The 24,541-nt window shown below is 41.0% G+C and overlaps 1 protein-coding gene across 1 annotated transcript in view; it reads right to left on the reverse strand.

Annotated features, from left to right (window-relative positions):
* FAM135B (family with sequence similarity 135 member B) overlaps nucleotides 1-22,205 on the reverse strand; it is a 250,599-nt gene extending 228,394 nt beyond the window's left edge. Inside the window, exon 1 of the mRNA XM_074888616.1 lies at nucleotides 22,191-22,205. The gene's annotated coding sequence lies outside the window, so the exon portion shown is untranslated. The remainder of the gene's footprint in view (nucleotides 1-22,190) is intronic.
* Nucleotides 22,206-24,541: the final 2,336 nt, after the last annotated feature.

Genomic DNA, 24,541 nt, shown 5'->3' on the forward strand with positions numbered 1-24,541 from the left:
AGAGAGTTTGTGTGGTGTCCATCTTGGAATTGTTCAAGACCTGGCTAGATAAAGCCCTGAGCAATCTTAACTGACCCCACAGCTGACTGCTTTGAGCAGGGAGCTGAGCTAAAGACCCCCTGAATTATGCTATGATAGCTATGACTTATCTCACTACAGAAGTCACTTTCCCAGTTTTCCAAATCTTCCCTTAGTAGCCTGCCTTGCACTCAGTCTGTGAGAGGAAAAACAGAGATTATATGCATGTGTACTTCTCAGTGACGACATTCTGGCTAACAGATTGGCACAGCAGGTACATGTCAAACCAATAAAAAGGAAAACCAAAGAATGCTAAAGATAATCACTGAATTTATCAGAGCATTACATCACATTCTTTTTATTTTCCCTTCTTCTCTAGTCACAAACACAGCAATAGCATTGGCTTCATTACCCAGCTCTGAAATTAAATGGGGCAAGAGAGAGACTCAATCTCTTCAACACAAAGGGAAAAGTAAACATTTCCCTCTGCCTTGAAAGCCTGCATGACCAAGTTCCCTGCCAACACCCAGATATGAAAGATATGAAAGAGAAAGGAGGGATAGATCAAGGTGAAAAGCAGTAGGGGCTCTTCTCATAGCCTGCCTCTTTCAAAGTGAACCGTTATCTGTTGTTTTGTCCAGCTCCCATCACAGAGCATGCCCTTGTTTGCCCTGCTGCATGGAACAAGGGTTGGTAATAGCCCCTCTATGCTTAAATTAGGTGTTAGCATCATTCTCTGTAATCTGTGTAAACAGCCCCAACCAGCACATAGTGTTTGGATTTTAACAGGGCAAAAGAGGGTCCTTATGTTTGAGTGGCCACAGCACAAACTCATGACAAGCACCACCTCCTAACAGAAATCACAACATATTGCATTTTACATGTCACTGGGCATAAAGTGGCAAAAACCTTGAGAGAGCTCATTCCAACCCACGCTATCTTGTTATGAACTCCACAGGTTCCTCCAGGATCCCAGTCCTCAGAAGCTAGCTATAGCCTTCCTTTCTGGGCAAAAGCAGGCTTATTAACATGGCCAGATATCTCACACCTATATTTTTGTTCTAAAAGGAGACAAAAGTGGGACTGTTTTTTTTGTTCTGCTCTGTTCTGTCACCAAACATCATCATTACTCACTTCAGGGTGAACTTTAATAAATCCTCTGCCGAGCTACAGCTGTGACATAAGGAACAAACAGGGTCAGGGTGGGTGCAGAGTAATGATGTGTCACCCAACAAGCCGCTGGAAGTGATTCTGCCCAGAGCATAAAGAGATTGAAATGGGAGACTTTGTCAATCCTAGCCCTGAGCAACAGGGCTGTGTGCTTTGTCTAGTCCTGCTGCAGGCTCTTCACTGCAGCCTCCGGGAAGGAAAATCCCGGCAGGGTAATTCCGCCTGCCTAGGTAGGAGAGCTCTCTCTTCTGCAGAGACGTTGGTCTCCAGAAAACCATCCAAAGGACACCCATTGGAGCTGATCTCCAGCCTACACTCAGCAGTAGCTAGAAAAAATATCACAATCAAGTTATCAGTCATTTTAGGGTACTTCATTTTCAGGTGCCAGTAGACTGAATCCCCCCTGGAGGACTGAGAGGGCTCCCAGTTTCCACAAGACTTGCCTGGAGACCTGAACCACTGTTTACCAAAACTAGTGATTTGTCAGTGAAGATGGGCCAGCTTGCAGGCAAGAGGGATCCGGCACTGTAGCCTCCGAAGGGTCTCCTCTGGGATAGCTTGAGAGCTGTTGCACATCACTGTTTCTGGGGCAGGGCCAAGAGTCAAATATCTTAAATACTATTTAAGTACCGTAGTGGTCTGAAATAAGTAGCTGAACAACTTGTTCCAGATCATCCAGTATCTACACAAACAATGCAGAAGTCCCATTTTTCTAGTTCCTTATGTTTTAATGATCTAGAGTCACACATCTATATATATATATGAAAATATATATACACACATTTATACATATATCCACAAATATACTTTCTTTATATATATGAATTTATACAAATGCACACAGACATTACATATATACGTATACACACACAATATGATTTAGTCCATAATGACATAATGACAAGATGTTATACGTATGAGTGCTTTTGTACATACAGGCACAAACACAAATTTGGGTCTTAAAGAACTAAGCAAGTTACACATAGTTTTAGTGCACATTTAGCATATAGTTTCAATCAGTGTTTCTAGAATGAGTTAATATTTTTTTATGCAAAACCTCTTTTCCTATTGAATTTGAAATTTTAAAAATATTTTGAGAAGATGACTAATGCAATGCTGGTTCTAAAGGATAAGCTCAATTTCAAACAAAGTTGTTTTTAAAATATTCTCGTATTTATATTTCTCAAGTTCTGAATTACCATAAATTTACATTTTAAATTACTCAGGTATTTCTAGAAAAGTTCAACAAATCTCTTTCAATCACAAGGAAAATAATCTCTGAATGTATGAATCTTTCCACAACTTTGCATACATACAAAGACTTTGTCAGCTTAATCTTTTAAAAAACTAAGAAATCTGAGATGAGGTTGGACTTGTTGATCCCTTTTGCAATGTATTTTTTCTCCTGATTCTCTAATATGACAAATGAATGAAATTAACTGAATCCTTTGAACTCATACTGTGAAGGACATTAGCAAGTTTTTTCCACTATTTCAACTGTTATTCCATTTCCTTTTTTCTGTACTTCCCTTGTTCATTTCCCATGCTCAGACAAGTCCTTGGACATGACCACGCACCAGAGGATAAGGAGTCCTGAACACTAGAGGGCAGATTAGAAACAAACCACCAAGTTCCTTGCCCATCATTCAGCCACTGAAATAAAAATTTTCTTCTAGTAATTTTTGCTCTTTCTTTGTGCATTCCATAAACAATTGTGATTATTTTAACTCTAAGTATCTACACTAATGATCATAATTGCATAGCATTTTATTTTCTCTTAAGTATTCCTTAAGAACCAAAGCAGAAAACTTCATGAAAAGGAAAATCACATTCAGACTTTGAGACTGAAGGACTGTTGCTTACATGCTTCCTGCAGCTGGTGGGAAATAACTTATGGCAATAAGTCTATACACAGAGGCACTCTAGTGCAGATGAAAGCAGAAAAAAACCTTCACATCCTTGTACATATACTGGTACTGCAAGCATATCTGAGTTGAACAACACCTAGGGCTAAATGTTTACACATTAAAAATGAAATTCACTTGCTTGAGCTCATTTCAGTGTATGGTTCCTCACTCCAGTCTGGTCCTTCATTTATTCCACCCCTGTAAACACTGATGTGCAATTATGTGTCCCCCATCCTATAACCTCATACATTGAGTTTCCTTCATTTGGGAGACAAAGATGAGATTTCTTATCACTCCCAGCCATTGCTGGTCTCTGATACAGAGACAGAAGTCACATGCACAGCAGAAGTGACATGCACATTTATGAACATTAGAGGGTTTATCTCTCTCATGCCGCAGAAGCACGCAGCCCATAAACGTTTGAGACAATTCCTCTCATCTCTCAGGAAAGCTTGAGTCAGTACTTTTTTTAAAAGTCAGTCACGGCCTCACAGAAAGCTCTGAATCACACCTGGGGTGAAGCAAAGATGCTTAACTCTTTTGCACATCTTTAGTGTGTCACTTCTCACCACTAGGAACCTAGCAGACTGCTGTAATTCAGAGGGATGTCTCAATACTACTTACAAACACACCTCCTTGTGCAGCATTGCTCTCTCAGCAGAAATGCAAATAGAGACTGCAGTATCTCACACACATAACATTTAGTACTATGCAGATCATGCCTAGATGTTTTGGGAAGCTGCTTTCTTCTAAATGCTGAAATAAAAAATAAACCTGCTATTCTTCAAGTCATGATTTTTCCTGGCAAACCTCAGTCTAGGGTCACTCAGAATATGTCTTGTGGATTTATGCAGGCAGGGGAAACAAAAATAGTCTCTGCTAGCTGAGTGTATAGGCAGAGACACGCAGCTGCGTTAGTATGGCTCAAAGCCTGAACTAATAAATATCAAGGGCTGTCAGAAGGACTTACTAACTTGGGTACAGACACATGTATTCATGTCATATGGCCTCCGGCTCAGAGTGGGCTCTCACAGGCATATGGAAATGCAGACCACAACCTTCATGCTTCCAGTCTCTTCTGGACCAGCAAGGACAGTCAAGACACTTCTCTCAGCCATCAAAAAATGGAGAAGAAATTCAGTATGAGCATGATAAACCCTCAGGCAGGGTGAAATGGGCACATCAACTGATCCCACAAGAGGCTCCATTTGCCCCTTGGTAAAACACAAGGGACACTGAGATTCTTTAAAAATAACTTTCAGAAGCCTTATAATGCAGTCATTCCTGTGTTTCTCTGTGGTAGGTTAACCTTGGTTAAGGGCCAAACTCCTACCAGTCATTCATTGACTCTTCCTCTTCAGTGGTACAAGAGGAGAAAACAGGATGAGAAAGTTCATGGGTCAAGATAAAGACAGGGAGATCACTTACCAATTACCATCATGGGCAAAACAGGATTATATGGGGAAAATTAATTTAATTGATTTACAATTAAAATAGATTCTGATAGTGAGAAACAAAGACAAACATTTAAAAAAACCACCTTCCCCCCATCCCTTTCCCCAGTCCCACCTTCTCCCCTGTAGGAGTCTGGGCCGCGCTGGGAGAAAGTTAGTGCAGACAGAAGAATGCAAGGACGAAGACAAGGCCAGCAAAATAAGGCTGGCAAAAACACACAAGATAGCAGATAAGTGAGAAACACCTGTGGTCAGCAAAAGCACACAAGTCTGAGCAAAACAGGGTATGAGATAAGGGAGTTTTGGCAAGTTTTGGGCTTTACGTGCTAATTGCAATTAACCAATGCAAATGCTTGTAGAGGCACGTGAACAGCGCGTGTAGATGACCTGTAGCCTATTAGAAGATAGATGAGTGCATGTACGGAACTTAGTAGAGTATAAATGTAACCAGAAAAGGAATATATATATAATAAAAAAGATGGACGACCTGATCATCACATTGGTGTTGCATCGTTTCTGTTCCCGCACGGAGAAATAAGGACCCCGGCTAATGGTGACTCCGACATCCCCTTCACTCCCGACTCCTCTCCCCTCCGAGGGGTGCAGGCGTTGGGGCTGGGGGTTGCGGTGGGTCCCTCGCAGCCCTCTGGGCCGCTCCTCCCTCCTGCCCCGTGTCCCTGCTCCAGCCGGGCCCTTCCCCGGGCTGCAGTCCTTCAGGGACAACCTGCTCCCGCCTGGGCTCTCCACGGCCGCAGCTCCTGCAGGAAATATCCCCCCGCTGCGGCGTGGGGCCCTCCCCGGGCTGCAGGGTGGGTCTCTGCTCCCGCGGGGTCTCTCCAGGGCTGCAGGGGATCCCTGCTCCGGGCCTGCAGCACCTCCTGCCCTCCTCCTCCTCCGGCCTCGGGGTCCCTCTGCTGCTGCTCCCTCCTTGGCTTCCTCCTCCTCTGCCTGGGCCGCCTTTGGCCCTTGCTGAAACCTGGTTTCCCCTGGGCGCCCCCAGCTTGGCTGAGGGGCTCAGCTGTGTCCTGCGCTGGGGCCGTTGGAGCCGGCTGGGACCGGCTGTGTCCGGCACGGGGCAGCCCCGGCCTCTCCCCACAGAGGCCGCCCTGCAGCCCCCACCACCGACACTCGCGGACCCGGGCACAGACATCTGATATTCTGGCCTGGTGTGGCCTCAGATAGAATTGTATTTACATTTCTAAGCACCTGTTTTCAAGATAAAAGAACGTAAATGGAAAGAGCAACAAAAAAGGTCAACTAAGATCATTGGGGGACAAGGATGAAAGCTGGACTTGGCATAGGAATATAAAGGTTGAAGGAGAATATGGTGACTCATGCCTGTAAAGGATGAATGTCATGATAGTGGAAGAGCTAGCTAACTTTAAGTACGATACTGGCACAAGATCAATTGGATAATGTTCAGAAATAGACTTAGGTTGGAAAATTACAAGATGATTTCTAACAATCCAAGAACAGTGGTTTCTCCCAGGCAAGATTGATAAGATTTGTCATGGATTGAAGAGAGAAAAAAAATTTCTTCTCTTTATACTACTAGACATCGTCTTCTTCCTCAGGTCTCAGAGGGGATTTGTTAGATTGAATTTCTGCTGCTGCAGGAAGATAGAATAAGTGCTAAGAGTCATGTCTCCTACTTTCTTGAGGAATCATATCATAGCAGCTCTAGGTTTCGCACTGGGGGTGGGAGGGTTAGTATTATTTATCAAGCACCAAATGATTCAAAGGGTTGTGCTAAAAAGTTGACTTATTTTGGAATGGATATCGGCAAACTTGAGGGCAGTTTGTGTCTCTAGCCAAGACCTGGTATATTTTTTTTAGATGTCACTGTCAGCCAGTTTTTTAACTGGAAATTGGCACTTAATTCACATTCATTTAAATGGAAGTGAGACAATCAAACACCTTGGCAAAACTGGCACCAGATTTTTTTTTCATACTTAAATCCTTGATCAGTAAATAAAACATAGAAAATCTGTGCTGCTGTTCTTCGGCCTATCTCAAGACTCAGTTGTGAGCTCTGTGCTTTACTGAAGATACCTTAATCTTAGTATGTGCTTGCACAGCAAATCAGTCTGGTGGGGACTCCCGTTGTTATTGTGAGATAAATAGCAATAGGAGCTAGGAATGCATAAGTAATTTACATGTGCCAGGAAGTACAAAACTTCCACCCTCTTTAATAAAAGAATACTCTGCAAAAATACCTCTAAACCTCTGTAAGAAACTATATGGAGGGTAAAAAAATCCCAGCACATTTATTCATCCTGCTTTTGTAACACTCAAGCAGATTTTGCCCATCTATTAATTTTGAATGCATTACACATTTGGGCTAGGTACTAACTTCACATTTGTACTTATCTAGAAGAAAGGAGGTCAATGCGAGAAGTGGCCTGGATGGCAAATTGCTTCGCTTTAAAATTAATCAAATAATGAAAGAATTAAAAGTAATAATGAACCTAAAATAGAGCAAGAAAATATTATGTAATCAGGCCCATTCATATAAATGGATCTTAAATTCCTGCTTATTTAACATTCTAAGTTTCCCCTGTTGAATAATACATAGTCTATTGAACGATTTAATTTAGAACACAGAGCTGAATGTTACATATTAAATATTAAGCATATAGCAAGAAAAACAGTTGTGTTTCTTGTGGTCATGCAAATCTGGGCTGCTGGCTTAGTGGTTCAGAAGGAAGCAGGAGAGCATAGTCCCCATGCAGGGAACACTGGTGGAAAATAAGGATGAAAGGAAGCAAAGGGAAGATTTCTGTGACTGGTGGTCTTTTTCTACAAATCTAGTGAGTCTACATTGATGTGTGTCATAAAAATAAGACATACCTAAAAAATCATGTCTCCCACTCTACAGAATATTTTTCATGGAACAGTTCCTTTGGCAGCAAAAGGAGTTGTAAAAGACTGATAAATCACATCAGCCACGCTGATTGCATAATGTCAGAGCACATTGCAATATTTCTCATTCCTTTCATTATTTATTTAACCTTTTCAATGGAATAAAAGGGTATTTTTATGGACTATTATCCCTTGAAATGCAGAACTTCACCAAATTGAAAGGTTCTGATGAGATAGACTAAATACAATTGATCCAATTATTTTGGTACAAAAAAATGTATTTGACTATGGTCACCTCCTCTGACCCCCAAAGCAAGCAGCCACAGCAGTGGAAGGTGTTCAAGAACACAGTGCACTTTGAAGACTTGTGAACTACTCAAAAACAGTCAGAAACTGGGCGGCATGAGATACTATAAACCAGGAAAATCTTACTGAAGTGAACAGCTAAAAGTGGTGGATGTTTGAATATCAAACTCATATCAGGGTCTGTCAATGGGAAGTTTGGATACTTCTTATAAAGTTTGTTCCTTTAAATATTTTTGAACAGTGTTTAAATGCTTAACAGGGTGCACGGAGCACCTGATGTGGTCTAGTTGGACAAGTCCAGTTACTTGTTCTGAACACCCTGGTCATCTAAACTGGAAAAGGTTGGCTAATACCTGGAGATAGAGCAGAGATTCATCTTTCTAAGAGACAGCCATGGTAAATCTCACATCCCAGTGTAATTGCAGTTAAAATTTCATCTAGCTTTTGGACTGAGCACAGGCTAACTGGGTGAAATGTAACAGCTGTACTGAAAAGTACAAGGATATATTCTGGCCTTAACTTTCTCAAATGGGAATTGCACTGCTCGCTTTGTTTTAAACAAGTGTGACCTGCAGTTATGTTAACAGTGAATAATGATAGATATTTGCCTGAGCAATGCGTTACCTGAAGTAACTGTTCTTCCTTTCATAAACCTAATTACTATTTACTGTAGCTATGATTTTTATTGAATTATTTAGCAAGATTTAGATGTTGGAAAAGGCTGAAACAACACTGCTATCATCCCCTTTACAAATCCATTAAAAAGGGAGCATACACCTTGTTCTTGAGCAAAAACACATCAAGGAATTTTTCTTGTCCACAATATTTACTTGAAGTTGAAATTAAACAATAAAATATCAGAGAAATGCATTTTCCATCCAGAAATATACTTACAATAACACAACATCTTTTATGTCTTGCCTCCTCTTTATACTTTCCTAGAGGTAGGATATAGGTGTACTTGTACATTGTTCAGCCTGTAACTATGTTGTATTAAATGTTGAATGACAGGGAAAAGAAAACCTATGTCTCTCAAAGTACACTTATCAACCAAGTATTCTTTACTGTCCCACAGAACCCACACAATACCAAACACAAGGTGCCCACTAGGTTAATTGGAAGACGGAGCTTTCTCATGGATCATTGATATTTTCATAAAGACAACATACATAGAAATAGAGGTGGGTCAGCAGGATTAACTACAGTAACTTAGATAAAACACACGTCCTCCCCTTAGATTAGGTTGCCAGGATATGAATTTTAGAATTCCAACTGAATGAGAAACAGGTATTCACAAGTCACCTTTTTTTTTTTTTGGTGCAAGCATATGCTTCTGTTGCGCAGATCTATTTAGATGTGCACCATTGTAACAAAAACATTTAAGCATACGGTGAGCCAGTTGTAATGGAGAGGCAGTGAAAACATTTTATTAAACAAAAGAAACCTGAGGTCTGCCTGCAGTATTCTCTAAAACTATTAAGGACGAATAGGCACTTTAAAACTTTAAAACATTCAGTAGAAACTTCAAATTCACGCTGACTTCATTCATTTTTTACAGCTTCTTCCTGTAATATTTTATGAAGAGGAAGATTTTCTTGACAGTAAACATATTCCTATACAACAACATATTTAGACAGTGTTTAATTTCAAGTACATACTTAATTCCCATGGTTTGCTGAATCACATTCAAACTCTTAGCTGAAAGCCTAAGGCACTTTTGCTCTATATCCCAGATTACCATTCTGGATCAGAGAAGTCCATTTATTACAGTATGTTGTATCTCCCTGGTATTAGAGGCTTCAAGGGATGACACACTTAAAACCCACAAGGGGGAAATTTGATCCATCTCAACAGATTTTTATCAGTCTTCTGGATGCCAAAGCACAAGATTTACCATCCACTCCAAAACATTTACCACCAACATCACTGAGACTCTTGTTATCCATATGCAAACATCTAATCCCTTTCTAATTCACTTTCACTGCTGTTCTCAGGAGTTTGCACATCTTAATCACAAATTGTGTGGAAAAGAAAATTTCTGTTGGATGAACTTGAACTTCTCGCTATTTAGTTTCATTGACTGTGCTTTGGTTCAAATGTGCATGTATAGGGAAAACACAGAAGCTCTTGATCTACTCCCTCTAGAGTGTTAAATATTTTTTTCTGTTTTACAGTATGAAACTTCATAGCTTTGCTTCAGAGGAGACCTACCCCAGCACTCTAATGGAGTCATCACCCTTCTTTGCATTCGAGTTCTGAAATATCCCTTTTGAGATAAGGTGTCAGTTCTGCGCATAGTGTCTCAAGTAAAGATGCATTTTTTTCTCAGTAGCCTCCAGTATAGTACTTACACATCACAATGTGTTTTCTGCTTTGGTGTTTAAAACTGCAGATGACAAAACCAGAACTAGCTGGGGTTTTTTGTCTTGTGAAATCTATTCTGAAACAGTTAAAACTGTAAAAGTACTCACATTTTTCTCTCCAAATAATGATGACTATACCACTGTGGACCAAATGATTGTTTGAGATCTCTTTCAAGAAAGTAAAAGAGATTGTTTATACGTTTATGTACATGTTAAAGTTTCTTTCCAGTATTCTCAACAGTAACTGTGATTCCAGTTGCAGTGGACATAAAAGGAAACTGTTTGTTTAAAATTCACCCTTCTTTAAAAAAAAAAAAAATTACCACACTGAATTCTACTTCTGTCTTTATATACTCTCTGATAGCTTTCATAATCACATTATCTGGTTTTTGAAATATCTTCCCCCTTCTGTATGAAAGCCGGAGCTATGGAAAAGAATCAATGAATCTGCCACTCAACTGTGTACAGTTGAACGTGGCAAAAGGGAAGCCAATGGAAGAAAACGAGTGCTTTTCCCCTCCTTCTTGCTCTTTTCTAATCTCTTTCTCTTAGGATCATATTTCAGACACTGCCTTTAGACAGCACTGTCTAGTTTAATTTGACAGCGGTCTTTGGAACTGAAAGAGGACTGCATTTCTCAGGTGTGCAGGGCAGCTACACCTCTCCAGCAGTGTCAGCCAGAGTATGTGGGTGTGTGACCTTCCAAAATCTGGCCATTATCCCTCAAACAGTGTACAAAGGGAAGAGCTCCGGTTTTGCTAGCTGCTTGGTGGCATTGCTTCTGAGGAAAGAACAAGCTATTTCAAACTTGGAGAGTTAACCAGGCTTAGCAAGCTTGGCGTAGCCTGCAGGAGGAAAAACCATTAGAGACACTTGAGGAAAGAGAAAGGTGGGAAGCAAAGACTGACTGCCAGGGGCAGAGTACAAAATTAGCCTTGATTTCTATTTTTATTTCCTTTCTGCATAATTCCTTTTTTAAAAATTACTTTTTTAAAAGTACGAAGTTCCTGAAATAGCAATAGCTAGTGTGAATCCTTTTAGAGATGTGAGGGGGTTCGTTTGTGGAAGTGAAAGGAATCAGTGAGGAACTACTCAAATCTAAACCTCAAAATGCAATATATTTAGAGTATTCAGAGCATCAATACTGCAATATTATAGTAACATTTGGTGGTATCTCCTGCTAGATGGTACTGATATTGGAATATGGAGTTTCCTCTATATCTTAAAACTAAAGGACAAGTCTGCCCCAAAAATCATTCAGAGATACCAAACACTTCACAGCAATTAGTTTAGTGAAGTTGTGAGCCCAGGCATGACCTGCTCCAGAGTAAGGCAAAGAATGTCCATCAACAGCAAAACAAAGAAACCATCTTTTTTGGTGTTTTTTTTGTAAATTTTTTACTCCTTTGCTCCTTTCAGCTGCAATCTGATGGAAGATTCTTAGATGAACTGGACCTTTGCAACATGCCAAAAATCTCTGCAGCAGGACACTAGCAATAAGTCTCACCCCATGCTTAGCAGAGTTTATCCACCTAGGAGAAGATAAACCCTCCAACAGGAATGTAAACTCATTAGAAGGCAATATTAAGAGACAGGAGAGAGATGGATAGTTTTTGATGTAAGACAGCAGAGTTAAATTGTAATTATGGAAGTCCTCTACATAACTACATGGAAACATACACCTCATCACCAAAAAAAGCCAAGAGAAATTAATTTTCATATAAAAAATGAAAATTTAATTTCTTCAATTTCTTCTAATGGCTCTTTTGTTTTTCATCAGCCCAATCAAATGGTAAATAATATTGCAAATATGGCCTGCAAGCCAGACTGTCATAGAATCATAGAACGGTTTGGGTTGGAAGGGACCTTAAAGATCATCTAGTCCCAACCCCCCTGCCATGGGCAGGGACACCTTCCACTAGACCAAGTTGCTCAAAGCCCCGTCCAACCTGGCCTTGAACCCTTCCAGGGAGGAGGCAGCCACAACTTCTCTGGGCAACCTGTTCCAGTGTCTCACCACCCTCACAGTAAAGAATTTCTTCCTTACATCTAATCTAAATCTATCCTCTTTCAGTTTAAAACTGTCACCCATTGTCCTATCACTATACCCCCTGATAAAGGGTCTGTCCAAATCTTTCCTGTAGCCCCTTTAAGTACTGGAAGGCCACTATAAGGTCTCCCTGGAGCCTTCTCTTCTCCAGGCTGAACACCCCCAACTCTCTCAGCCTGTCCTCATAGGCAAGGTGCTCCAGCCCCCTGAGCATCTTTGTGGCCTCCTCTGGACCTGCTCCAAAAGGTCCATGTCCTTCTTATGTTGGGGGCCCCAGAGTTGGACACAGCACTGCAGGGGGGGTCTCATGAGAGTGGAGTAGAGGGGGAGAATCACCTCCCTTGACCTGCTGGCCACACTTCTCTTGATGCAGCCCAGGATACAGTTGGCTTTCTGGGCACATTGCTGGCTCATAGCCAATTTTCCATTCACTAATACCCCCAAGTCCTTCTCCGCAGGGCTGCTCTCAATCCACTCATCACCCAGCCTGTATTTGTGCTTGGGATTGCCCCATTCCATATGCAGGACCTTGCACTTGGCCCTGTTGAACTTCATGAGGTTTGCACGGGTCCGCCTCTCAAACCTGCAGGGTCCATCCCAAGCTTGTCCTTGGAAAGCTACACAGTGCCGCTACTATCCTAAGCCTTCAGACACTGCAGAAGAACAGAAATGATCATCAGTATGGTCTAGCTAAAAAGTAAAATATTTTATCACCCTCTTGTTAGATAAGAACATAATCAAACACTCATGCAAATTCACAGAATTCAAGTTTAAAGCCAAGGTCTCCAAAAGTTGCTAATATGGCATATGGCACTGTTAAGATGCTCAGAGCTAAGAGACAATAAATTAACACAGACAACTAGAAGTCCTCGTGTATCAAATCTCAATGGGAATATAAAACATCAAGAAAAAGTGAAATGAGGGGGAGGGCATGGAAAACTCCCTAAGGAACCTTCGAGACAACATATTTCATCAGCACATGTGAAAATAAAGATGTCACAATGAACACAAGGAGATATCTAAAGTGGAAGCTAGAAAAGCCATGGGATATTGTCTGAAGAAAATCACAGTAACCACATACCACAGAAATTAAAGCAATAAATAATCTTCCATCTACAAACAGATACAAGCAAAGGATTTAGGAGAGGATGGAGAAGAGGGGCCAGGATATTCTGAAGCAAGCAAAATATTCTGTGGTTGTTTCTCTGCTTATATCACAGCAGAGTCTGAAGTGACAAGCACCATTCTTCATTCTCTCAGTTCTACCATGTATCTTCATTCTCTCAGTATCTACCATGTAATGATCAGGATCCCTTTCCCTAATGTTATTAACTTCTTAGGTTACTTGGGTTATTCATTTGCACCTCTACTTCAGTAAGTACATTCAATCCCTGTACATGTTTTACTAATTTTTTCTAGAGATAAAATGTACACAAGTACAAATGTTTGAGACAACACAAACTGACAGCACTGGTTTTTCAGAGGTGTGTGGCAGAAAAGCAGATCAGAGGAGAAACAAAGACAAAAATTTTAAGAGATTTTAAAATAGAAATTGGTAGAGAATATAAATATAATCTTAATTTTTAAAATTCCATTAAATTCACATTAAAAATTGTAGTTTTCTCAGTAACAAAGCTGAGAATTTATCTTCTTACAGCACTGCCACATATTTTCCCCATGCTGTTTTTTCCCCATTCTGGCTGCAAAAATATTCATCATAAATTCTGCTTCACAGTCTTTTCAGAAAGATTCTGAAATTCTATGAGGTGTTCGATGTGAACAAGTGCAAGGATTTTAATCTTTCTTACAGTAGATAAGAAGCACTTACATTTTCTGGGGCCTTGCGCTGAGAGCACAAAACTAAGCCTACCAAAAGTCAGTGAGAGTTATGTAGGAAAAGACGGTGTGCAGCAGAGCATCTTTGGTACACCCAGTTTCCTGAATACACCAATATCAATGCAACTGCAATTTGATAAGAGGGAGACTTGTTAGCCTTCCCAGAGCAAATCTTTAGGGAATATCAAATGAAATAGAGGAAGGGAAGGGGATGCAACTGTTAAACTCCACCTGCTTCAGTCATGAAAAGTTCACCAGCTTGAGCAGCTGGTTCATAAACATTCAGCCACACACAAATGGAAGCCTGTAATTGCTTTCCTGAAAATGTCTGCAACCCAGAAGGACTGATTTTTCAAATATCAAGTGTGGTGAGTGCTTCCTGCAGAGCCACGACTAGTATCTTTGCCTGGACTTACCTTTGCTGAGCTAACTTACTCTACATAGACAAGTGACTGCCTTTGTCCCATAAAATCTTTCTGCATTCTTCACAAGTCAGTAGAGGTTTTCCTAACACCACTATCAATACAGCACAACATTAGTCAGAGATAAGAAAAACAAAGTGATTGTAAACATATTCCCATTACAAAAACGTGATTGTCCTGATCATCTGAGAAACAAAAGCTGTTCTTTCAAAGTAATGACAGAGCATTTAATACTGCCAACTGCAGAGGAAACTGTTCAGTACAGACCAGGCCACAGATAAATTGCAAAATATGCCCTGTTCTAGCATGGCTATGCCTGTGGCGGTTTAGAATACAATCCATCTGAGAGAGTTTGTGCCAGCAAATGCACATGGACTACAGTAAAAAAGTTATTAAATGCTTCTTGAGTTGCAGTCTCAAACCTTGGCTCCATCTTAAGGGACTTAATACAGCAATAATGTCTTGCCTGAAAATACATTCAAAGAATCATTATGGGTCTTTCACATAGGTATTTCAGCTAGCAGAGGAATGTTATTTGGGAAGATCATCCTGGTTTTCTGTCTGCAGATGAGCTCATTACGTGGAATTCTTTACAGCCCTACCACCACCACTTTAAATTTTAGTTTTTCTTCTCTAACATGAAGTCTGGTTTCAATTGCTCTGAAAGAAATAGAGGTATCAAGACACCTTTATTTTCCTGAGATATGGAACACTTCCATTGACTGATTAAAAGATTCTTGCCCTGCACCTAGTGTTCTCCATGACTTCTAGGCAATATTTTGTGAAAACTAACTTTTCTTTTCCTACTGCATGCTCCCCACAAACCTACTAACTGTTGATTTGAACTGGTAGGAAAGACAGCTATCGTAAAAGGCTGTGTTTGATTACATGGGCATTAGGGGGTTTGTTTGTTTTTTACTGTTTTTAATTACAAACATAACGTTTTACAAAATTTAATGAAAATTGTTGTTTTCAGTCTCCCTTCCAAAGACTTTTTTGGGGTAAAAAATGAAAATAATAAAACACATAAAGAAAGAGGTTTCTGTATGCACTATTCTATATTAAATTAATAACAAGACAAAGCACAGCATCAACAGCTCTAGAGCTTATGCTGAATTATGGCCAAGCTCCCCCTAAAAAGTTGACCTCCTTTCCTTTCTTGATCACTATGGATTTAATCATTACTCTGCCTGCAACACAAGATTTAATCTTGCAAGATCTTAAACTGAAATGAATACATCTAGGTCCCTACATTTAGGCTGTTGGCAGGTTCATTCCTCAGAAACTTTACTTTCTCTGCACATACGTAAAACTCATCCCCTAGCTCTCCTTATCTCACTCTCTGACTAGAACAGCCTTTTCTTTGACCTTGATGAATGCAGTCTTGCTGTGCTCATTGTCTACTTGGCAGGATGTTTCAAAGGCCATTTTCATAGCCTGCCATGGGGTTATTTTCTGTTTCAGTAACCCCTTCACCTGTCTTCCATTGCCAAAAGCAGTTTGAACACTAACCTTTCACCTCACTTTGTGTACTTTCCTTATTTCATCCCTCCTTCAACACTAGTGAGAAGTCCAGCTCACTAAAGTTTTCAAATGTTGTTTTCTCATCTTGTCCTGGTGTTCCTTCCTTCAAGCAACCTTCCAGAAACAGACAGTGGGCTATCTTATTATTTTCCTTCGAATACTTCCTTTGCCATGATGCATTTCACAAACATTGCGTGGTTTATAAGAAAAAACACCAGACTTAGTGACACTCAGATCCTAGAAGTAAGACTTGCAATGTTACAGAAAGATGGGCTTTAATACAAATATGGTGTAAATTCTGCCATCTGCCCTTTGGGAAGTCTTGGGTTAAATAGCTATAAGCCTTTTCAGCCTTATTGTTCGTAAATCAGAGGCTGCATACTTCCCCAACTTCCTTCCTGTCATGTAAAACACAAGAGCAATCCAATTTGTCATCATGACAATCTTAATCTTACAAGTCTATCTTACATGGGCTATAGTCAAACTTCATGCTTTGCCAATTACCTGTGAAGTCTTTCCCTCCAAGGAAACGTTCTGCAGAAAGTATCAAAACATCTGAATTTCGTGATAAATAGGGAGTCATGTGGACTAAATGAGGTTGGCTCTCTAGAGAATTCTATTTTAGCCATTTGGAAAACAAAAGAGGGGAACTAAAGAGACCAACTGAATCCACAAATATCATGAATGACGCTCAAAGGAAAGGGAGGTGTGGTAGTATAACACCCCATCTTGTTTTAGTACCAAGTATGACCAAAGCCCACATTTTCAGGCACACTAGTTGAGTCTAAACATTTGTACGCATTCATCAGGAGGTCAGGTTTCCATCTCACTGGGAAAAGCTAGACACGTCTATTGTTTCTGGTGAGGCAATAAACCCCGGATGCAGAATCGTAATGCCACATTTTCTCCTCAAAAATAGTTTTGAGCATTGATCACTGGAGAACGAAAATAGTGTTTTTCTGATATAAAAACACAGTTACTGTTTTAATATAATCCTTTTATGTTCAAGGGAACACAGTAGGACAGATGAAATGGATGTTCTCCTCATGGCATTTTCCAGGATAGCAAAGCTTGTGTTGATCTGCAGTCAACACTTCCTACCATTTTACTCAAACATTGAATCAAACAGGGATGGAATTAAATCATGCATTTTCACTTCTTCACCCACTAAATATACTTTCATATACAGAATCCTTCCAAGTATATCACTGAGAGCCAGACACCATCTACCCCACACTGAGTCTATGTAATCAAGTCTCCATTGAAAATACAAATTTAGAGCTGGCTGAGTGACTGATAGGCAAATTAGTTCCTGAGCTAAGCCCTGCAGGATAGGCTTGGCAAAGTAAGGGAGTATTTGCTACATTCTAGAAAACCAAAGAAAATAAAAATACAGAAAGATCTCAGTTCAGGAATTACAGCTTCATACTACTCTTTAGTAAATACAGATGATAGAAATAGAAGGTTGCTTTTGATGTCTTTGCCAGAGAAGGCAAGAAGCCATATTCATTATTTTGAAAGATAAAGACTACAGTATTTTTGCAGTCTTCATTGTGCTTTCATAGAACTAAGGCAAATTCCAGACTATTGGACTTACTGGAAGTGTATTGCTCCTAAATGTTCAAGAACCAGATCTCCAAGAAACCCAGACCCATGACTGTAACCTAACTTTTAGGTATGTGCTGGTCTGATCAGCTCTCATTGAATTCATTCTCAGTACCTTTGGTTCACTGTTAAGGCTGACAAATTATTTCAGAGCCTGTTCCTGAAAATGTGCTGAATATAGAGCTATAGTTCATACACCACTAGCTTGAAAACTATAAAGAATCAAGCAACACCTCCACCAAATACTTCTTACAAACATCTATGTCATCGCTATCAATAATGTCCTCAATGGACTAAAGTAGGTAGGAAAGAGAGTGATTCAAATCTATTATGTGACTGGACGCCTAAGTGGATAGGCACGGTTGATGTATTGGTTCATTCAATATAGTAAACACCTCCGAGGTCAGAAGAGAACAACATATGGTTTTCTACTTCCTGTAGATAGAAAGTATCACCAATCTTAACCACTTAATTATCAAAGTACTTTCTTCCTCTAGATATAACTGAGGAGAGGAGAGGAGAGGAGAGAGAGGAGAAAGTTCAGGAGTAGGAAAGGAAATGCCTATTTCCCTGTAAGATTACATGAGCTCTACTGTTGTTTCCAGGCATGTTCATTCCTTGAACAAGTGCATTTCTTTGCAGGTCTCCAGTGAATCCTGAACGCATCAGATAGAATAGAATAGACTATTTCAGTTGGAAGAGACCTACAGTGATCATCTAGTCCAACTGTCTGACCAATTCAGGGCTGATCAAAAGCTAAACCATGTTGTTAAGGGCATTGTGCAAGTGCCTCTTAAACACTGACAGTGTTGGGGCACCAACCACCTCTCTAGGAAGTTTGTTCCAGTGTTTGACCACCCTCTCGGTAAAGAAATGCTTCCTGATGTCCAGTCTAAACCTCCCCTGATGCAGCTTTGATCCATTTCCATGCATCCTGTCACTGGATAACAGGAAGAAGAGATCAGCACCTCACTCTCCACTTCCACTCCTCAGGAAGCTGTAGACAGCAATGAGGTCAACCCTCATCTTCCTGCCCAAAGTCCTTAGCCACTCCTCACAGGACAGGCCTTCCAGTCCGTTCACCAGCTCTTTGTTGCCCTCCTCTGGACGCATTCAAGGACCTTCACAGCCTTCTTAAATTGTGGGACCCAGAACTGCACACAGTATTCAAGGTAAGGCCGCACCAACAGGATAACCACCTCTTCGACCAGCTGGGTATGCTGTGTTTGATGCACCCTAGGATATGATTTGTCCTCTTGGCTGCCAGGTCACACTGCTGACCCACACTGAGCCTGCTGCCAACCAGCACCCCCAGATCGCTTTCTGCAGGGCTGCTCTCCAGCCACTTCTCTCCCAATTTATATTTGTGTCTGACATTACTCCATCCTAGGTGCAGAACCCCATATTTTGACTTAGAATCATAGAATCATTCAGGTTGGAAAAGACCCTTTGGATCATCGAGTCCAACCATCAAGCCTACTCTACAAAGTTCTCCCCTACACCATATCCCCCAACATCTCATGTAAACGACCCTTAAACACACCCAGGGATGGTGACTCCACCACCTCCCTGGGCAGCCTATTCCACTGTCTAACCACTCTTTCTGTGAAATTTTTTTTCCTAATGGCCAGTCTAAACCTCCCCTGTTGCAGTTTAAAGCCGTTCCTTCTTGTTCTGTCATGAATTACCTGTGAGAAGAGACCAGCACCAACCTCTCTACAATGTCCTTTCAGGTAGTTGTAGAGAGTGATGAGGCCTCCCCTCAGCCTTCTCTTCCTCAAACTAAACAGACCCAGCTCCCTCAATCTCTCCTCATAGGATTTGTTCTCCAGGCCCTTCACCAGCTTCGTTGCCCTCTTCTGCACTCGCTCCAGCACCTTGATATCTCTCTCGTATTGAGGTGCCCAAAACTGGACACAATACTCCAGGTGTGGCCTCACCAGTGTAGAGTACAGGGGGACTATCACCTCCCTACTTCTGCTGGTCACACTATTTCTAATACAAGCCAGGATGCCGTTGGCTTTCTTGGCCACCTGGGCACACTGCCGGCTCATGTTCATGACTTGCTAAATTTCATCCTATTAATCATAGCCCAATTCTCCAATCTATCTAGAACCCTCTGCAAGGCCTCCTGTCCCTCAAAAGAGTCAACAGGACATCCCAGTTTGGTATCATTGGCAAACTTGCTAATGGTGCATTCAACTCCTGTATCCAGATCATTGATGAATATATTGAATAGAACTGGCCCTAGAATTGAACCCTGAGACACACCACTGGTGACCAGTCACCAGTCAGATGTAGCTCTGTTCGCTACAACAATTTGAGCTCTGCCCTTCCACCAGTTCTTCACCCAGTGTGTCATGAACCTGCTCACCCCACAGTTGGATGATGTGTCTAGAAGGAGGCTGTGAGGGACAACATCAATAGCCTTTTTCAGAAGAACTACATCCATGGCCTTCCCTTCATCCACTAGGTGGGTGACCCTATCATAGAAGGATATCAGATTAGATAAACAGGACTTTCCTTTTGTGAACCCATGTTGACTGTGCCTGATGATTGCATTAATCTTTAAATGCCTTTCAACAGTACCGAGTATAATCTTCTCCATCATTTTTCCAGGAACTGAGGTTAAACTAATAGGTCTGTAGTTCCCTGGGTCTTACCTCAGGACTTTTTGTAGACTGGAATAACATTGGCTACCTTAGAGTCAGCAGGGACCTCCCCAGACTCCCAAGATCTTTAGTAGATGATAGAGAGGGGTCCTGCCATAACATCTGCTGGCTCCTTCAGAAATCTGGGATGAAGTGCTAAGGCTTGGACAATAGGGCCAAGCCAGAACTGACCTATAGATGAATCCTGTATATTTTATAACTGATAATCATTGTGCTAGTAGGTATTGTACTAAGTTATAACAACCCACTTATGCTGGTGTAAAAAGTGCTAAAGCATTGAAATACTGAAGCCTGAACAACAGGCCCCCAGCTGAAGCTGCTAACTTGGCATGTAGTCATTAATAAAATATGTAAACTCGCTAGTGAAAGACAAAATATAATTAGTAGTGAGGAGAGAATGTATCCAACTTTCCTTTCGCAGCCTTGTTCAAGGCTGAGAACCCAAGTATTTGGTCTTCTTAGAAACTCCCTTGGTTCCCCCGCCCCGAGCCCTGGCCAGGCTTTGGGTGCAATCCAACAGGACAATGAAACCAGAAGTTTTCCACTCAAAACAAAGGTGCCAGCTATTCTGGCTTGTCAATCTCTGGTATATAAGGCTGGGCCCGTTTGCAGCGACTTTGGATGCCTCACCTATGGGTGGATGCACCGTGTAGGATTTCCCACTTGCCAGGACAGGCTCTCCAAATTCTCGCTGCAACCGGGGCTGCCCAGCGTCTGCGGATCTGGATGATGATGATAATATATGCAAGTGGTGATGGATCTCTCTTAATCACTATTCTCTCTCATGTAGTAATGATTTGATGCATTACCCTGTATTTTCCTGTTTGTTGCTTTAAGTGCACTATTCTGCTTTCTTCTTACTGCATGTTTTCTGTATTACTCTATTACATTATTTGGTTATCACTGGTAAAATACGCCTACTCTTTTCACTCTGGTGTCCGAGTTTAATTGGTATCCTTAATCAGCAAAACACGGGATGAATCCCATCAGGCCCCATGGACTTGTGGATGTTCAGCTGATACAGCTGGTCCCTTATAATTTCAGTGTTCACAAATGGAAAGTCACTGTTCCCACACTCATGGTCCTCTGACTCAGGAGACCAGGCAGCCCAATAAGTAAGAGTGGCAAAATGGTATGCTAAGGTTTTGTTTTGCCTTTGCTAGAGTCTTGAGCATATTACCTTTCACAGTCATCCCAAACCACAAAAACTCACTCAGGAAGTTTCATCAGTACTCAAATGTGCAAGAAAAACCCCCCAGAGAAACACAAACTAACAACACAGTATGAAAGAGATGGTAAGGCTGGAAAATGTGCAAAGTAGGTGGAAAACATCTACATGCATGATGAAGTGAAACCAGCTTATATGGCTGCTTTAGGTTTGGAACAGTACCACAGAATCCCAAGTGCCAGACTTGACCTTAGAAAGCTAGCAAGAGGCAATAGCAGAGCTCTCAAGAGAGTAAAAGTAAAGTAGCTATTTAAATCTGAGTGAAATTATTTAAAAATTCCTGAGAATTGCCATAATATTCCAAAACCTTTGAAATAAAATGGGAAAGGATTTTGGAGATGCTTATTTTGTTTCAGCCCATTTGATTACTTGTTCATTTCCTTGAGGGCTTACTAAGATAATAATCTCTTCCACTGGAATCAAGTTCCTCAGACAAAAAAAAACATGGAGCTGCTCAGATCTTACCAATACCTCCTTCTGACTCATAATATTTGTTGGGGTTTTTTTTAATGCTCTGTATGTATCAAAATAGTTAGTACATTACCAGTTAAATGTGTGCATGAAGTTAGCACAGACAACAACTTTGCTCTGGAACTATGAAATTAGTAAAACTTGACAGAAGACAGAAAGATACAATTCCTTCTCTGATCCCAGAAAAAGTAATCTGCTACTGTCACAGTTTCTTATCAATGAATAATCTTTATCCCATCTTCCTTGGTATCTTTGGCCATGTAGAACACTAAATGGAAGGGAAAAGTCAAAGCTTCACCAACCCTTGTTCTCTTGTCATGCATCTGAGTGGTACTGGAGGCTCTTCTGTGCTCTCTCTGAAACAGAAAAGATTTGTTTCTTCTTACTCCTTGTTATTTGCAAACGCAACCCAATGGGGAGAGCCAAGTTAACTGCTCTTTGTCCCCATCAGCATGGCCACCATCTGTCCTTTGGTTCCAAGAAACAAGGCAGGCAGAGCAGGGGGAAAGCACAGCATCAACAGATGTTTTGTATTCTGAAATATATCACTTCTACCCCTTAAGTATATAGTTCCTGAAAGGTGCTAAGGTGTTGATTTAAAACATCTACAGCTCTAAATATTTCTCAGACAACCCTCTAGAGTTGCAACAGTCCAGTCTTTTCTAGACTTCAGTTAGGAAACATGGTTCTTTGCTTTGCTTTGTCTGTGCAAAGAATTGTGGGTTTGGGGGCTGGGTTTTTGGGGGTTGTTTTTTGGGGGGAGTTGGTTTGGGGTTTGTGGGGTTTGGTTTGTGGGTTTTTTTTTTGGTGGGAGGGAGTTGAATCAGGACTAAAGAGGGGCATTAGGCACCACAGAGACAGGATGAATAATTTTGAGCACACAAGTCTACATGGTGTCAAAATGAGATGAAACAAGTTCAGAGAAGAGAAATCCACTGAGGAGGCATAGCAACCAGCTGTCACTCAGGAATTCTCTGAAGTGAAAATAGTAGAAGGCTGGGAGAGATACCTCAGGGAAAAACAGGATACTCACCCCTTTTTACTCCCACTTGGATATCCATTCCAAATCCAGGGCCAGTAAGACCTCTGGTCTTGCACAGTTTGGCTATGAGGGTCTAGTGAATGCTTGACACTTCAATACATGGAATGAAAAACCAGGGCTGTTGAATGCCATCTGGCACCTACTGAAAAAAATAATTGTGAACAAGCCATTCGCAAAAGAGGGTTGAACACTGAAGGTGTGTCTATAATCTGTAAACTTTCTCTTCAGCCAGCTGGTAGGGTAAGAACCCCTTTTGGAATAAAGGAACTCTGTCCTTTTTGCTCTGTGACAGTCTTCACTGATCGGATCCTCTAGGACTTACAGTACTTTTGCCAGCGAGGTGGTAAACCATCTTTTCATTGTCAAAGGTAAGCAGATTGTACAGTGCATTGCTGGGTCAATGCCAGAGCACACACTCTGGCAAGCCAAAGTTGCCCCCTGTGAAACAGTCTTTGTAATAGCTCCAAAATATAACTTCCTGTGCCCAGGAAAACATAAGTCCTACTCTCTTCCCCCAGCTGCTGTTAATATTTCTCTTAATTTCACAAACAAGCAAAGCTCTCTTACAGGATGGGCTTCCTACAGGAGCCGAATTAAAGCCAGGATCTGGATAGTTAGGGTCAGGCTAGACACATGCTACGTTTTCTGTATTAGGAAAAGGTAATTAAGTGTTGAAACAATTAACTTTGGCATAATTGTCGTCGAATGCAGAAATTACAGCAATTATCAGATGTCTTTCCCTAAAGCAACAGAAATTACTTGCCATAGCTTGGAAGTCCTTTGGTTTACTTCACACTGATGGTCAGACAAGAACATATCAGTTCCATCTGATTTAAAACTCTATGTCTCTGGGGAAATTATTTGTTTATGTATCAGTCCCTTCATTAGGAAGAGATGATAAATGCTTTAATAATACAGTGGACCTGGCTGGCATAGAGTTTAATTTCTTCTTAGCAGCTCGTATGGTGTTGTGTTTTAGATTTGTAACTAAAACAATACTGATAACACACTAATGTTTTAGCTATTGCTGAACAGTTTGCACAGCATCAAGGACTTCTCTGTTTCTCACTCTACCCCACTCCCCTCCCCAGCAATTAGATAGAGGGGTGCACAGTAGGTTGGGAGGGGACACAAGCATGCAGAAGAACCTAACCAACCAAGGAGATATTCCATGACATAAAATGACATGCTCAGCAAAACAAAAAAAGGTAAAAAAATGGTTTTTTATGTTAGTTAGCCATCTTTTGCTCAGGAAATGGATGGGTATTGGTTGACCCATGGGAGATGGTGAGTGATGGCCTTTGAATTGATTGTTTTGTTGTCATCTTTCTGTCTTCTTACACCTATCCTTCACTAATTAATCCTTTTAAAAATTATTTTTTTTTTTTATCTAAAACCTCAAGTTTTCTTACTTTTACTCTTCCCTTCCTCTTCCCCCATCCCACTGAGGGGGTGGGAGTGAGTGCCTATGTGGTGCTTAGCTGCCTACCAGGGTTAGCTCACAACAGATGGAATCAGTATTAGATTCACATCAAGAGTGTTGTAAATAAGGGTTCTTGACCCTTCTGTACAGGAAGGACCACCTCTGATTAACAGTCTCAGAGCAGCAAA

The sequence above is a fragment of the Strix uralensis genome, chromosome 1, assembly GCF_047716275.1.
Source record: "Strix uralensis isolate ZFMK-TIS-50842 chromosome 1, bStrUra1, whole genome shotgun sequence".
Lineage (NCBI taxonomy): Eukaryota > Metazoa > Chordata > Aves > Strigiformes > Strigidae > Strix > Strix uralensis.